The following is a 15,858-nucleotide window of genomic DNA, read 5'->3' as shown; positions in this document are numbered from 1 at the left end:
ATTTTCTTTTAAACAGGATAATAATTTAAAAAATGAACATCATGTTGTATTGAAGAAAACCTCAAACTAGCAACAAACAGACCATAAACACGAGAACAAAAACTTTTATTGAGGTTATAAGTAGACAAGTAGGGTCATTTTCCCTCAGACTTCAGTACAATCGGACTTCTTTTTGCAACCAGTGGAGTCACCATGATGGTCATTCAATAGAATGCAAGTTTAAGGCTTCATATTCCAGACCCGGAGTCGACGTCCATTTTTATATAATCTATGGTCTGTGCCTGTTTTTGTGTGTTTTTGTTGTCAGTTTCTATTAATACATAGAATAGTAAGTTATAAAAAGTTGTAGTATAGTCATAAAAAGTCATTAAAAAGTCATTAAAAAGTCATTGTACAATAAGGCATAAAAAGATATTTAAAAAGTCATATTATATTAAGGCATAAAATTTTCAAAAACGTCACACTATAATATGGATAAAAACATTATAGGGTAGTATGGCTTAAAATGTCAAAAAAACTAAGAAGGCATAAAAACGTCATAGTATGGTAAGGCATCTTACACATTAAACTGAAAATATAAAAATTTACTTACCGGAAAAAACTGGATATCAGGATCTCTCCAGTGTGACAGTAAAGAAGAACGAGCCATAATTACGTTGAACCGAAAACCAATAAAAGTAATTAACTAACATCAAAACTGACGGTGGAAAACCCGCTTTTCCAATTTTGCAAAGAGTGGCTTAGATATAACAAATGGTCAGACGACTGTATTCATCCATTGCACAAAGCAGTTCAGACTTTGGTACAATGAATTCTGAGTAAATACATTTTTTTTAATTAAAAACATGGCCGACTGAGGAACAGTGTCCAACCGCTTAGCTCCATTCACCCCAGCAGAAAATGTTTGAAGAATGTTATTTGGAAGAATTCCCCATTTACATAGGATGTTTCACTTGGAAAATGCATGAAAGACAAACCACAAACCACATATATGAGCCATGTTTTCCTGTTGTGCTGGTCAGCACAGGTGTCATTGATTGTTACCATGGAAACATTGTTGTTAGGCCTGTTATAGCCTGGGGGTAAGGTGTCTAATTTTTTTGTCTTAAAATTAGGCAGTCATCTATGAGCTCAATTAAGACTGACCTCACACTAAACAATATCAAGTCAAGCCAGCTTTCAGAGACAATAACCTGCTGCCGCCACAAGAGGGCAGTAAATTACATGATGAATGAACTAGGAGATATGGATCAAATGAGATCAGATGTAAGGAGATATATCACTTCCTCTCATGATGTAAACCTCATGTTGGCATTGGAGGAAAAGTCAGGGGATCACCAAAATAAGAGCACACACACATCAGGTTTGTTTTTATGTATTTGTCTTTTATTTATTTTTCCTGATTGAAATGTATTGTAAGGTCATAATTTGTCATTCATCACATTACATGGCATGATGCACCAGGTCTACTACACCCATTTACAGGAGGAACACACGGAAACATACACAAGGTTTTACAATGGGGAAACAGGAAATTTAGCTCATTGCACTTACAACAGTGAATGGAACACTTTGTAGTCGTTTTTAGGCTCTCGACCTTTTTCTGTGTTTTATTTTCACCCTCTTTTCATCATACAGTTGGGTTTTTTTATCTATTTTTTTTTTTTTTTTTTACACATCACTATTGCCCAATTTATTCTCTCTCCCCCTCTCTCTCCCTCTCCCTCTCTCTTCATCTCCCCATAAAATGATCTGTCCACCCCAAAAATTACATGGAAGCCAGAATATTTTTCCCTTTTTTGTTTTTGATGTCATCTCATTTTACAAACACAACATGTATAGAAACTCTACACAGACCGATATGTTTTTGTTTTTTTATTTTTATTTTGTTTTTTTTATATCCGAATACCACTTTTTTTTTTTAATGAGTTTTAAACAGTCTGCACGAGCCAGCCACATACGTACACAATGCAATTTTTGTCATTTATTATTCAAATCAACAACTGCTTTTGTTTGTTATGTAGGTTTTTATTGTTTTTAATACACAAAGAGCACAGGTGTGGGCAGGGAGGGTCAGGCTTGCATACGCTCCAGCTCGTGTCGGCGTGTAGTGTGCAAAGGCCTCTCTCATGCCCGTGTGCATGTGTGTGTGTTTGTCTATGAGTGTTGGTTGTGGTATGTTAGCATGTTCGAGGTTCACATGTCGCACAGAACATGTGACCCTCATGGCATTTACATGTTGTTGTTGTTGTTGTTGTTTGTTTGTTTGTTTGTTCAAAGCAGACTCTGGTCAGTTCTTGTCTGGTATTTACACTGGAAAAAAGATGGCAGCCTGTGAGGAGGGAGGTCGAAGAGGTTCAGACGGTTCAGGGATGGGTGGGGGGGGGGGGGGGGGGGGGGGGTGTCCAGGTCATGCACTTGTAATTCTACTTTGATGATTCATTACAGGCGTAAGATGAATAAACGCTCCCTGATGGTTTTACAGTGAAAGATGGCCTTGGTAGCTTTTCTCTCATGGTTTTAGTTTCTTGCTCTTTTTACAACCTCTCACCTATGAAACACTCACTTTTTATATATTTATATATGTATATCTGTATTTATATCTTCTTCAGTTTGAAAATCTTTCTCCGGTCCTGCTACACGTCGACTGTCTGTACGACCGACAGCAAGAGCAGTGGTGACAGTTATTACACTACGTACTGTACAAGCACTGGATGCTATCTTTTGGTTGAGAACGAACGAACGAACACACACACACACACGCACACACACACACACACTCACACACACAATCACAGTCTGGGTTTCCCAAAAGCATTCTAAGCTGCGTTTAAATAAAGGCGACAAATTAGCGCCAAAAAAGTTTTTAAATTGTCCTTTTGATGGCTGAACAGTCAGATGAGAGTCCTCACAGCTGTGAGTCAAATACCTAATTCTGTTTCCAGATCAGAGCCACAAAGGGTCAAATAGCGGATTGTCTGACTGTGCATGAATGCATCCTTATTGCTGAGAGTCTTGATGTCAGATTCAAAGACAGAGATCTGGTGGAAGCTCATCTGTCGGCTTCATGTCTGTAAATCTGACCCTTTGTGTTTTATTGCAAACTAATAAACAAAAGTCCTTTTAAAGAACGTGTGTGAATTTCAGGTCCTGATCTTTTTCACTGAGTTTTTTGTTGTGGGGGGGGGCTTAAAGAAAACTTTTTGTTAATATCTTGATTTGGAAGTTTGATCTTTTATTCTCGTCCACATTGCGAGCGTCAAACACCTCAGAGAATCCAGACTGCGGCTTGGTGATTGTGCCCACTGGTGATTGCTGTGGTCTGACCTGAAGTCCATTGCGTTCCTGGATATAGACAGACACCATGCAGAGTATAGACAGAGACCACGACTGGCTAGAGGGCAGTTAACAGGATGGCTTTCTTCAGTGACCAGTATTGTAGAATAAAAGCCCTTGCTGCTATGCATATTTAAGTCACCTTCGGCGGTTGGATTCACACTGGAGCGACAAATGTGACATTTTTAACACGTTGTGACACAGATCTTGTTATTTATGTTCCTGGCTGCGTCATTAACAGCAGCCATGGGTCGGTCTCACCTGTGATGGAAAGTGTTGAAAACCTGATTCATTGCGCCTGCGTGAATCCAGCCATTATTTTCTATTGTCTTTTGAACATCTCCGTTGGGATGCTGCAGTTAGTGTGTGCTTTCCTGAGGCAAAAGTGATTGAGGAACATTTTTTTTTATTAAACATTATATTTGTTACAAACTCCCCGGAACATACGACTTACAGTAGAGGAAGTTGGTCTTTATTTGGGTAACTTTAAACTCTCTCATATCATTTGTTCCACTTTGACGACGTCTTAATTTTGAAGTCGGTGATCTGGTGGCAGTGAACCTGGGAGGTGATGTTTGTTGACGTGCAGCTGAACAGACTGAAGAGGAACGACCAGATCCAAACAATCAGATTCTTACTCTAAATGAAAAGGTCAAACACTCTTATGACCTGAAGTCTTCTACATAAATTAGATTGCGGGAAAAATGATGGAAGTAGATTTTTAAAAGTTTGGGGATTTTAGAAGCAACCAATCACTCGATAGCACATTAGCCTTTCCTCCGTCACACAGTTAGAACATCTGTCGATTTGAGTTTTTGAGCTAAAATAAACATGATGACATATTTTCTCTGACTTAAAAACATAACTTCAATGAAAAAAGTTTTTCAAATTCTGATTTTTAACAATCTGATAATTGGGGCTGTGAATAAACCCAGTAATAGATAACATCTGTATAAACATAATTTCTCACTTCATACTATAGATTTCAAACTTAAATCTTTCTTCTTAAAACCCAGCCATCTTTTTCTTATCCCCTCTCAGTATGATAAAAATAAATTCTTACATAGATAAAATCATCTGATACATGTTTCACAAAAAAATATATACGAACCTCTTACACATTTCCAGTGACATGATAGGCTGCGCTCCGATAAAGTGTAGGAGTTGTACAGGAGTTTCCATTCTGCATAAACCACTTCTTAAATCTGAATTTTCATAAATAGCTTCTTTATAATTCCTTTGTCGTAACGTGCTGCTGCTACCAAAGGCAAAAAGGACAAATGGTGAGTTTGAAGAAAAGTGTTTTTGTTTTTATGAGGTACAGAAATTTGACTTTCCACAGTGTAATTAGCTTATAAATCTCTTAATATCTGTTAGCGTGTCGTGGCAGTGCACCTTTAAACACAAACTCACTCCAGTTAATTCACTTTAGGAATGCCTTGAATAGAGCTTCACTAGCAGCAGTATAATCTATAAGTTGTGTATTGTTTTATATATAATATGTGTATATTTGTATTCGCTTCTTTCTATGCAAAAAAACAACAACAAGTACACATTCATGGAGCTAATTAGCATCAGTTTTCAGCTGTGGTCATCAAAAACAAACAAACAAAAACAAAAAGAAAAAAGAAAAAAATGGGGAGCTTTCCTTCTTCACCCCTGAGCAAACACCAACCATGTTAGGGTTATATAATATATTAAAACGAGTTTTTAATATATATTCTATATTCATATATCTATATTTTTCTCTATATAATTCTTTGAACAACTTTTCCGTGAGTGCAGCTGAAGCAAACAAAACAAGATGGCTGACACATGTTTGGATGTGTTCATGACGACTGGGATCTTCAGGAGACCTCTCAAACACGGGTGCTAAGAACAGCAGACGGTGCTGTTGCACATTGTGTCACATCTTTTGTGAAAGTTTCTACTCAAACGGATCATTTTCAGGGCGAGTGAAACTATTTTATTGTAATTTATAGATTTCTTTTCTAATGTTTGCATCGTGAAGAATTTCTGCTTCATTCCAGTTGAAAACAAAGTGACGCAGCATCGTCTCACTCATTCGTCAATTCAGCCCTGAGGCTTCAAAGCTCTGATTTCCCAGCTGTCATGAACACACCTCTAGTCAGAGACCGTTTGGCTGCAGACACACCCACTTTAAAAGGAGAGGGGACGCTGAACATGCCAAGTTAACCTCTCCTATTATTTCCTAACTTACAGGTGACCTATATTACACACAAACAAATTCACAGAATCTCCTTATGTTGATCTACGAGGAAAACAAAACGAAGCACTCCCGACATCTGAGTAACTCAGCTGTGATAATAAACAGTGATTTGTGTGACATTTTCCCCCGTTTGTGTTTCACTTCCCTTTTTCCTCCTCGTGCTTCTCTGTTTTTCCAAATATGATTGATTGCATAGAACGACTGGAGATGAGAGGTCGCCTCTTCTGCCCACCATATTTGTTGTGTTCTCGTGTTTTGTCTCTTTTTTTTTTTTTTTTTCCCTTTTTCTTTTTCCACATTGAATGATGGTCGTTAAATACACGCATACAGAACCCCCACACACATACATACAAACATTAGGAACAGAACAATATAGAGGTGACTTTGAGGTTTTCTGCGCCGGGCGGCATGCGAAGGTTTCCCAGCGAGCGTTCACACAGACAATATACAGCAGAAGTTGGTTGGTTCGTTGGTTTTGCTTGAAGGCCTCGCAATGTTTTGGCCCGACAGAGTACGCTTTGAGTACTGAACCGCAGATCCCACAATGCACTGCAGGAGCATCAGCAGGGAGAACACTGACCTGAGAAGTTTCCATGACAACTGACAGTCTGAGAGAGAGGTTTTTTTTCAGGGGTTGGGTTACAGGTCTGGACGCCACCATGATAGAAAATGAAAAGTTAAAAAAAGGCGAGTGACTTTGTGACACAACCAAGTGTGTTATTTTTGGTTCCTCAGTCACATGATCTGTTTGTTTTTTTGTTGTTGTTGTTGTTGTTGTTGTTGTTGTTTTTTTGACACCATTATCGAGTGTGCTTTCACGTGCGCTGTGCACATTTGACAGAGTGAACACACATGCTGATACACACTGATGTGTAAAGGAGCTCGGCGGGGCTTTTTTTTGTTTGTTTGTTTTTTTTTTTGCAGGCTCCACATTAAACGTCCATCTTGGAGGGTCAGAAGAATCACATCGAAACCCAAACCCCCTTCAGGTGACGACGTCGAGTCCGGTTCTGCCGCGACGTGTGACTGGTCTGCTTTTCAGTGCCTCTCTGCTGCCCTGCAGTGCTTTCACATTAGGCTCCAGCTGACTGATAACAGGCGTCCGGTCACTCTGGTCCCACCCACCGGCTGATTGACGACACCAAAGTCTCACTGTTGGTTGGTGGAGAAGATCTGGGCGGTACCCAACTCGTGGTTTACAGGTGAGCTCCTGCTCTCTGATGTACTGGTACAGCAGTATTTTACGTTGTGTGGTATGTTGAAGTCAGACTTGAACGGTACATCAGTGGTAAGTTAGACAGACGGAGGCAACACGTTTCTATTCCACCAACTTTTAAAATGACACAAGATTGTGCTCTTTACTTTCTCACCTCTTACTCTATTGCTTTTATAATCATTGATAATAAATAAGAGTCAGAAAATCAACAGGGGGCTGGATGGAAGTAACTAAACTAAACCAAAGAGAAATCAATGAAAAATAATATCACAAACAATTATAAAAAACAAATTTAAAAAATATAAATTAATCTCACTGTGGCCAGTGTTCCAGCCGATATCACTACATAAAAAACGGGTGTGATGAAAATATGTGTGTACAGGATGTCATAAAAAATATGCCACTTTTACTTCAAAATAAAACATTTAAGAATGATTAAGGCGATATTGGCAACCCGCAACATAAACAACAGGCAAATAACAAAACTGAATTCAAAAGAATAAAGAGAAGACAACAAATGAAAACCACCTACAACATGAGAAATATCTGAGGGCCAAATGCAGTTGGGAGAAACCCCACCGCCACGAGCACTGCAGGTAAATGTTGTTTTAATGGCTTTGTAATGGCTGAAAAAATCACCTGACCACATACGGCTTCACTCCCAACACCAATCCGAAAAAAACCAAAAAAGAAAACAAACAAAATAAATAAAAAAAAAACCAAACAAACAAAAACAAAAGGCTCCTCTTATTCCCATGGCCATATTCCTGTGTGTTGTTTCAGTAATCTCTCTCCTTTGTTATTATTCACGTCGTCTAGCTTAGATTTGTTTCCCAGTGTCTTTATGGCCTCTGTTAAGTAATGATGAACAGTGTAAGGTCTTGGATATAAAGTTCCATGCACTCCAAATTCCTACTTTTTTTTTTTTTTTTTTTTTTTAAATCCACTATACACTTCTTTAAAGACATGGCAAGTTGAGGATTGTTGGGAGGAGGGGGGGTTTAGAAAGAAAGAAGCATTCAAGAAACGCAGAGAGGTGAGGAAGTGGGGGAGCAAAAGGTTTTAACAGTTCCAATCTGGAATGTAGATAGAAACAGAGCGAACCGTGGAGAGAGAGACGGACGCCGACGCGCTCGTTCCCCGTGTCGGCTACATCGTTGTCGTGGTCCTATTCGTTCACTGTGACATTTCCATTACTCGGTTTCCTTCTCGACAGGTGATGTAACAAGAGGTCTTTAGTACCAGAAAAACCTGCAGGACTTGAGCGAGTTTTATTCCATTTTCCCCACTCTTTTTTATTTATTTTAAATTTTATTTATTTCGAGAAGAGATAGAAAGGAGGAGAGAGGCTGGTTTGTTGCTGTTATTCCTAGTTTGAGCACAGGACTGTGAAACCAAGGATCCTAGCATGTCACCATGCCTGTGGTAAAGCTTCTTTTTCTTTTTGCCTCTAGCGGGAAAAAGCAGCTCTCAAATAAACGGTGGAGGCGTCAGCGTATGGGCGTAGAATAGCATCACCCCTCTACTTCCCGTCACTGAAGCTGCGGTGTGTAATCCACATGGAGATCTTAGCTGGTACATGGACTCCACTGGTTCTACTGGTCCTCAGCATCTGTGCAGGTCTCCGGTGACGTAGGTACAGATCCCTCTGCTTGCGTGGAGAAAGAGCAGCGAAAATAAAAACCATCATCTGTGACTTCTGCAGCCAGTCTTTGGCCGTCAGTTGCTCTTTCATAATGAAGCGGCGGAGATGTGTCGAACTGCTACAGGCTGGTTCCAGGGGCTCCGCAGCAGTTCGGTTTGGAGTCTTTGGCCGCAGAAGATGGATGAGCAAGGATCGTCCTTCTGAAGACAGATGTTGGCTGCGAATGATCTGTGAAAAAAACAAAAACAAAAAAAGGTGATTTAGTCAAAAATATTGAGCACAACACATTTAATATGAACGGAAGCAGAGAAAGGTCATAATCTCAAATGTTTGTTTGTTGTTTTCTCATTATAATTATTTTGTTAATCAGAGATCAGATGTGCCAGTTTGCAGATGGCAACTGCAAAGTACAAAACACTTTAAAAATTAATTCGTTGGTTCCTCTTGGTCGTTTAAGATTAATCTCTGACCTTTTAACTTCTGTTTGTACCTGTTTTATTTGATTCTTGTCATTACATTATCAATTGTATATGTTTGTTTTAATTTCATGTCCTTTTTTAACTCGTATTTTTATCTATGAATAATATCTTCATCTATAATTGAGGGCTTTAGCCTCAATGATCTTCGAGTTTAAATAAATAAATAAAGACAACTTCTAGTGCTGTAAATTGTTAATGTCGGGACGACGCATTGATCAAAGCATCAGAGAATATTTCAATCAATAATTAACTAATAGCTAACTAACACTGTGTCTTTTCATACAAGATCATTTTCAGATGAGTCCTCGTCAGCTAAGTAGTTACTAAGGTTGGTTGCTAGGGAGGAGTGTTACTGCGGCTGAGTGTATGAGGTTCAGTCAGAATAGTTTTCTCCTGTTAATATCTTGTTCTCGGGACAATGAGCTTTGTTATCTTGAGATAACGGGATAAAAAAACATTTGCGAGTTTGGCCTTTCTCTTCTTCTGTCGATATGATCTCTGCATGAAACGTTTATTCAGTTGTCACGTCACCAGATCTGTTATCATCAGCTGTACAACTGTACAACAACAATTTCTCATATATCGACCCCACAGCGAACATTGTTTAGCACACAGCGACCAACATGGAAGGACAACAATTTATAGAGTAGGTCAGAAGATCTCTATTGTAACAAAGGAGCTCAACAGCTTGAACTTAACAGTTTGTGTGCACTAATCATTCACAGCTGATCATGCATTGTGTCTAAACCTGTTTGATTAATAAACTACTGAAGACATCGTAGGTAGGGTAGATAAGAAGATAAAGTAGAATAGAGCTGCCTTGTGTTTTTAGAGCCTCTCTAACTCACATGATGGTGCTTGCTATATAAATCTGGCCACTAGATGGTGTGTAAGCCTAAGAAATGCAAAGCTGCTCTACAGTAAATATGAAGACTCTCAGTCATCCAGCTCATAGATATTTTCCATTAGTAAGTCAAAGGCATGGGGTTCTGCTCCCTGCAATAAAGGTGGAACACATTTAAATCAAGTACTGGCAAAAGAAAACAATGCTGTCCTTTAATATTCCCTGAGTTAGAAATGGGGATGACAACACCTTGTATCTGCACTGATCTGTTTTAATTAATTTAGTTTGTACCAGTATTTGTAACATTTGTTCTAAAATAATTACATAACTGAATTATATCCTGTATAAAAACCTTGTTAAATCTAAATGTTTTTTCTGTTTCTAAATAAAATCAGCGTCAGAGTCACTGGTTTGCGTCTGACCGCCCACAGCATGCTGGTATCTGTCTTCCATCAAGCATGTCTTTGTGAGTCAGCATCTGGTCAATGTATAAAATTCAATTAACAAAATGGATCCAAAAATAAACAGTGCTTCAGCAAATGTTTGTTTCGTTTTTTTTCTTCAAATGTTTTTTTTTTTCCAGCATCAACCAGCTGGAACCAGACAGCAGGAGAACGAGACTCCAGATATTTCTAACATCGTCACCGTGTCGCCGTGTGCTGACGCAGCATCTTTCAACATAATGGGAAGGACGCATGTTAAATAATACTGGTGAAGTATAGTATGATGTTGCACTTTGAAAGGCCAACTAGTAGTGTTCACTCCTCTTTGCCTTAGTATTTGTTCAACAATGATTTAGTTGATGTCAGACCGAAATGGAAACATTTTTTACATACGAGTCGAGTCAATGTTTATTTGTATGACGCCAATTCACAACTTAAGTTATCTCAAGGCACTTTCCAAATAGAGCAAGTCTAGACCTTCTCTTTATAATATTATTTACAGAGACCCAACAATTGAGGAAAGCTCCTGCTCGGCTGCTTCCTGTGACGCAAAAACATTTCTGTGAGATCGATAACAGCTCTCTGCTCTCTCTTTCCTGACTCTCCTTACTCTTTATTTTCTAAATCTCTGATTCTACTATTGATTGATTAATTGTCACTGTCTGCTAACTTCACTGGGAGTTAGATTCAGCTCACCTGGGATTTTAAACAGGATTTCTAAAAGGATTCTCTGTTCAGGTGGTTGCTTGTTTTCTTACCTTAGCCTAGCTTAGCCTAGCTTAGCCTATTCCACTAGCCTTTCATCCCACACAGCTAACGCTACCTCGCTTGTTGTAGCTACGGCTTGTGTTGACTGTTCCGCTTTCGCAGACAGGGTTTCTCTACTAGAGAGTAAACTGGAATAAAGTACTGGAATACACAGGGAAGTGGCTGGACTTGATACCTGTAAAAACTCTTGCTAAACACACATACATGACCTATTTGATCATTTTTAATGATGAATTGTTGCCTAGGAGATGATCAAACACACTGTTTATTCATTGTGTGCCAAATAACATATCAGACTTTTGAAGCTTTGGGAGTCTGTTTCCCAGATGGATATATGCATCTTCTTAGAATCACTGCCTTCTGGTTTTCTTTCCCCGCTGCGCCTGACCCACATTATCTGCTCTAAACATGCTGCATATTTACATGTCACCCAGCACCAGACTTCATCTGTTCCAGTGAACACAGGCCTCCACAAAGCAGCGAGTACACACACACACACACACACACACATACACACACACACACACACACACACGAGATGAGATGTATGAATATAAGCTCGGACACATGCACACACACCAGCTGACTCACTGGACAGAGAAAGGAGATGTGGGTAAGGAGGGAGGGAGGGAGGGAGAAAAGGAGGGAGGAAGTGGGAAAAACACAATATGGTGAAAGGTATATGGACACTTGTGTACTCTGGGTTTGTTTCTCACGGTTTACAGTTCCAGTTTTAATGTAGTTTTCTGCGTCTACTTACTAATATTCCTGGCTTTGGAATGAGATGTTTAACTGTCACATACGGGTTTGTGCTGTTTGAAGTTGAGAGAGAAAGACATTTGTTTCAGGGGAGTGAAGGGAGGTGGTTCAAGTTATAGAGGGAAAAAAGAGGAGTCTTGGCGAGATGTTTGATGCGAGGAAAAACAGAACGAACGTGAGAAAGCGAGAGAAGAAGAAGAAGAAGAAGAAGAAGAAGAGAGAAATCAGTGATGTCTGACAGCAGGAGGAGAGTGTGGGAGGAGAGAGAGAGCGTTCTCTCTGCAGCAGTCACATGAGGCAGTTTGTCAGCGCATGGTTGCACAGCACACACACACGTACATGCGCACGCACGCACGCACGCACGCACACACACACACACACACACAGTTCAGGCTCAGTGTTTTATCTTTTATGGCACATATGCAACACTGTGCACACTCTAAAGTACAGCTGCAGCATCTACGTCTGCTCATCCCCCCACATGGTGCCTGAAAAGCTTCAAAAGCCACTGCACCAAGGCTAAAGACCGGACTTCAAATGAGGAAAGAAAAAAGCATGTAACAGATTTTTCTGGTGTTTTTTGCTTCTATTTCTACAGCCCCAGAAAACACACATCTCCGCCGTTTCAGAGCCTGATATCACGGTTCAGTCCTTAAAATGACAATTATATAAAGCTTCTTTAAGGTTAAAATTCCTCCAGACGTGTTTTAAACTCTAAAAATCCTCTGCTGTGATTCATATTTAGTTTAACATGGTTTTCATCTCCTCTCACTTCCTGGTTGAGAAATCTGGATCAGGCCTTGAGCCCCGCCCACCACCTGCTGGCTCCAGGTGGACAGGTGAAAGAGCAGAGAGCATCAAGATGGTGAGAGGAGGAAACATCAGAGAGACTCAGCCACATGTTTGAGCCTCAGTCAGACCCAGACTCAGAGGAGGAGTCTGAGACCAGAACCAGAGACTAGCAGACGGGTCAGAACCGTTAGCTAGTTAGCATCTTTTATTTGTTTATGTTGTTTGTTAGCTTGTAACTGACAGTGTCTGACACAGTGTTAGCAGTTGTGCTAATGCTAACTCTCTCTCTCTGTACTGACAAGGTTTCAGGTGTATTTAGCCCCGCCCCCCGTCCCCACCAGCTGACAGGATTGGTTCCTGAGGTTTGTGACGTATGAAACCCTGAATCTGTGTTTATGAGACTGTGATTGGTTCACTGCAGTTCAAGGTGGAAACACTCAGTCATGGTGTTGATGATTATTTCATCATCATGTGTCTGTGTTATATAAAAACATCATGTGGACGTTAACGAGGTGAAACACTGGGGTTTCATCAGAGGGTTTTTAATATCAGGGAAAGTTCAGGGTCTTGATTTGAACTCTTCAGTGTTTAACCAGCAGCATGTCACTAACATGAGCCGAGTGCTTTTTGAGATTTAACATGTGACATGTGGGACGCAGGATGTGAACTCTGGTCTCCAGAAAAATGCAAAGAATTCCCTCCTGACGTGTTAAACATCTTCAGTATAATAAAAGAAAAGTAATTTGCTAAAGATAAAACTGTGATGCTAACTAAACCTCGGCAGTTTGTATTTCAGAGTTTTTATTAATAGCTTCAAACAAACACACTCCTCCTGCTCCTGCATTTTCTGTTTTGTGTTATATAATCACAAAACAGCTTTTTCTACATTTACACTTTGAATTGTTTCTCTCACTGGTTTATATTTAGGTTTCAAGGTCTTAAGGTCTTTGTCACATCTCAGAAATAATCCTCTGACTTCCTGTGATGTTGTTATCAACGTGAGGAGAGATGAAACAAAAAAATACACAGTGAACATTTTTAGATTTTAAATGTCATCATGTCATGTGCAGAAAAAAAGGAAGCAAATCAGGCGCTGTGAACATCTCCCTCTGTTAGACTCATACTGAATGATGAATACAGACGAACACTGAAGTCCGTTTAGTTTCATTTCTGAGCAGCGTTTTATTTTCAAGAGACAAAATGAGCCACAAGCCTGAATCTGATCCTATTTGGAGTTCGATGCTTCATTGTCAATTTACTCTAACAAGTTAAAAATCAGGCTGCGGTTTATAAACTGCTGCTGTTGCTCTTGGAACAAAACAGACTTTTGGTGATTAGTTTGTGGACCAGCTGACTGCGGGCTTTTAAACTCACACAGTCCAGATGCCAGTGATTTTCAGGAGCAGGCCACAAAACGACAGCTGCAAAAACACAGAGGCAGCGCTGACTCTGGCCTCAGGCAGCTCGTCTCCACATGACACAAATGGAGATATGGAGATGGAGAATTACAGATGTACTCATGTCCCCGAGTGATGAGTAAATTAAAATTGCGCTGTAGTGCTCACAGGGAGAGGTAAGATTAATTCTGTGATGTATGAAGTTATTTTCTTTTAGAGTTGAGTTCTTCATTTAAAGATAAAATATACTGAGGTTTCAGGTGTGCTGAGTCATCCTGCAAGTCCAGCTGCTGCTAAATATCACATGATCTGAAGATACACAAGACTGTGGGCTTAACTTCACTTAGTCACCCAGACTAAATATTATACGAAGTCACCAGTAGTCAATATTGTACATCCGGCCTGCCGATCAATTCTTTAATTACAGATAAATAAAATTTAAAACCAATCATGTGAAATACTGATACTTTTGCTACAACAATAAATAAATCCTCTAAATCACAGAGAGGCTCTAATGATGCAGCAGCCAAAAGAAAATTCCAATAAAAAAAATCTATTTGATTTTAGGATAAAAAACAATATATAATCCTATAGGATATGTCCTATAATATTTTATACAGGACTAACTCCTATAGGATTGGGATATACCCTACGGGACAATAAGAACCAAAAGGACTGTCATGGTTACCCCGATAAAAATGCATCTAATCCTATAAAATAATCTTATAATCCACATTTCTTGAACCTATAGGAATGTAAAAACTCATCTAGAAACATGCGGCAGGTTTGTTTCCTGATTAAATCCATTACAGTAAATTCAAAATCCTACATAGTACGTGCTTTTCAGTCCCAGGCAGTGACAGAAGTGTCTGTTCTCAAAATGTTCCAAACTTTCACCTGCAATTTGTGTTTGTTTGGCCTCGAATTCACAGAGAAGTTCAGTTCATCTTGAACTTTTTCATTCTCTTTGCTCTCTTCTGTTGTTTTGTCATTTTAAAAATGCTGTGATGTAAGAGATGTCAGAATTTAACATGATGTTTTGTAGAATGTACTATGTTAATCAATTTAACCACTCGACCTGATTCTGGTGGCAAGTTGTGCATTATCATGATAAAACTCAAACTGAATAAAACATTTATTATATTATTAAAAGTTGAATTTTTCTAAAAGTTTGTTTGTGATGAATTTGAACATTTCTGACATTAATGGTGAAACTGTTAAACTGGACACTGACACGCAGACATACGTGTCGAATAAAATCACGGCAGACGAACATGATCCACAAACCAGATTTGTACCGTGTGATCTGGATGGGAAAGCGTCACAGCGTGGTTTTGTAAGTAGGTGAAAGCGATCGCGATGGGATCAATTAGGCAGATTTAAAGGTAACTTACTGTCTGGCCTGTCAGAGAGAGCAGCGTGTTCTCTCTGTCAGTGTGTGTTCAGGCCTGAGACATGAAGTATCTGGAGGATCCCAGTCCTTGTCGGCTGCAAGAGAAGCAGCAGCATTTTAGACAACGAAAACATCCAGCCCCTGAGACACGGCTGGACATTACTGGCCCAGACTCAGACTCCTCTGAGTGTTTTCAGTCACAGAGCACTGCATAAAGTTATATGGATATCCTCACTATTATTTTGTTAGACAATTTGCAGAATGTTTAAATTAACGAGTTGATGAAGGTCAGTACAACACACCGTTAGTCTGGTGTCTAGGAGGTTCTGCTGCGCTCATGTCAGAGTTTCTAAGAAATCACAACTAGGAAATTGGACAAATGGATTTTTCTAAAAGCTCTGATTCATCTGACTTGAAGCTTAATGATACAGAAACTAAACAAACACGGAGGCCTGATGTCAGCTGAGGTCCGTCGTTCAAGCTAATTAGACCCAGATTTAATGGATGTAGTATTATATTGACAATGCAACTCTCATATGAGTCAAAAGTTTCTGTT

The sequence above is a fragment of the Seriola dumerili genome, unplaced genomic scaffold (assembly GCF_002260705.1).
Source record: "Seriola dumerili isolate Sdu_G_001 unplaced genomic scaffold, Sdu_1.0 BDQW01000283.1, whole genome shotgun sequence".
NCBI lineage: Eukaryota > Metazoa > Chordata > Actinopteri > Carangiformes > Carangidae > Seriola > Seriola dumerili.
Note: the sequence above shows the minus strand (reverse complement) of the source record.